This window comes from Humulus lupulus, chromosome 5, assembly GCF_963169125.1.
Source record: "Humulus lupulus chromosome 5, drHumLupu1.1, whole genome shotgun sequence".
Taxonomy (NCBI): Eukaryota; Viridiplantae; Streptophyta; class Magnoliopsida; order Rosales; family Cannabaceae; genus Humulus; species Humulus lupulus.
This window is the reverse complement of record NC_084797.1, coordinates 105,538,215-105,540,168: the sequence shown is the minus strand read 5'-3', so window position 1 is coordinate 105,540,168 and position 1,954 is coordinate 105,538,215. Positions and strand designations below refer to the sequence as shown.

Genomic DNA, 1,954 nt, shown 5'->3' with positions numbered 1-1,954 from the left:
ATGTGAGAAGAAGAGAAGATCAAGGAAAAAAGGCTAGAAGACAAACACTAATTGGAGACACCCATTTGACTTGCCTCTATCTCTTTTACTCTTAGCTCTTTAATATTTTTCTTGTCATTTTTTTAATATGGATTGTTATTGTTTGGGTATTTTTGAGTTTGTAACTATGAGCTAAACTCTAATTAGCTAGGATAATTTGAACCCTAATATGTGACTTGTGATATTTTGATTTTGATGATAATGCACTTGAGGTTTACTCATTCAAATATTTCTCATGATTATTATTTTTTAACCAATGATCGCCTTTAGTAAGTAGCTGACTTAATATTCAAAATTGAAAAGTTTGGATTTAATTGACACACAATTTGAATGGTGCATGCTTGAATTTATTGATTTCAATATTGTAGTGATATAGACATATATTTTTACCATGCATAGTCTTATGGAATTGATGTTTGAATTATATCTTTGAAATTGAATTAGCATAGATATATCTGGTCTAATTAAAAGATTAGAATCATAGTTCTTTGATGAAAGCCTGTGAAAATTAATTAGAATTCTTTACTACTAGACCACCAGTCGCTGCAGAATCAATCTAGCATCATTGTCAGAGTTGCATATTAGGGGGATAATTATTCTAGCTTCCATATTACCATTAGTTACCTCTTGATACAATTTTCCTGAGTTGTTTCTTTTATTTTTCTGCATTTAATTAGTACTTAATTAATTAGTTCTTAGACAACAATCTTTTTAATTAATTTTCGTGCTTTTAAATCATTTTGTTAGACCTTAGTTTCACAATCAAAAACTAAAAAAAATAGTGCTTGTGGAGACGATATCTTGTACTTGCTACTGTATTACTTGTTGTTGACAGTGTACACTTGCACTTTACTTTATTTTATGCAACATGTTTTTGGCGTCGTTGTTGGGGATTGTTTAAAGTCAATTATTGTGAAATTAATTCTGTTACAATTTGGTTTAATTTTTTTTGTGCTAACTTGGGTGATTCTCGTGCAAATTTAGGTTCAAACACTTTATGAACGAGAGTCAAGACCCTGAACTACTTCCCATTGATCCAGAAATTAAACGTACATTTAGAATAAGGAGAAAAGTACCAAAATCCAATAGGGAAGTAGTAGTGATGGATGCTGGGCAAGGATCTCAACAGGGAGTCGCTCAAGAAAGAGTAGTTCAAGGGGGAGTAGCGATCAATAATGGGCAAAATGCAGTTATTATGGCTGATGACAAAGATCGTTCTATTAGACAATACGCTCTCCCCTTCTTCATTGAGATCAATATGGGCATTATGAGACCAGAAATACAAGCAACACAGTTTGAATTAAAGCCAGTCATGTTCCAAATGCTTCAAACTGTGGGACAGTTCAGTGGGATGCCTACCGAAGATCCTGACCTTCATCTTCGTCTATTCATTGAAGTGAGTGATTCTTTCAATCTGACCAGGGCTACAGAAAATTCCTTGAGAATGAAGTTGTTTCCATACTCTTTGAGAGATAGAGCAAGGGCTTAGTTGAACTCCCTCCTATCAGATTTAGTGACTACTTGGCAAGAATTAGTCGAGCGATTCTTGATGAAATACTTCCCACCCACCAAGAATGCCAAGCTGCGAAATGAGATCACTTCTTTCCAACAACTATATGAAGAGACTTTATATGAAGCATGGGAGCGGTTCAAAGAGTTACTAAGAAAATTCCCTCATCATGGCATCCCTCATTCCATCCAAATGGAGACCTTATATAATGGTCTAAATGCTCATACAATAATGGTGGTTGACGCTTCGGCAAATAGAGCACTTTTGGCCAAGTCATACAATGAAGCTCGTGAAATTTTAGAGAAGATCTCCAACAATAACTATCAATGGCCAACTACTAGAGCACCTACAAGGAGGAAAGTAGCTGGTTCATGAGGTTGATGCACTTACTTCATTGGCGGCCCA

General features: G+C 35.0%; 1 non-coding gene across 1 annotated transcript; it reads right to left on the bottom strand.

Annotated features, from left to right (window-relative positions):
• Positions 1–1,618: 1,618 nt before the first annotated feature.
• LOC133780849 (small nucleolar RNA R71) lies at positions 1,619–1,725 on the bottom strand. The gene has a single exon (XR_009869659.1). It is a non-coding gene; the product is annotated as a small nucleolar RNA R71 (small nucleolar RNA).
• Between the last annotated feature and the right edge of the window lie 229 nt (positions 1,726–1,954).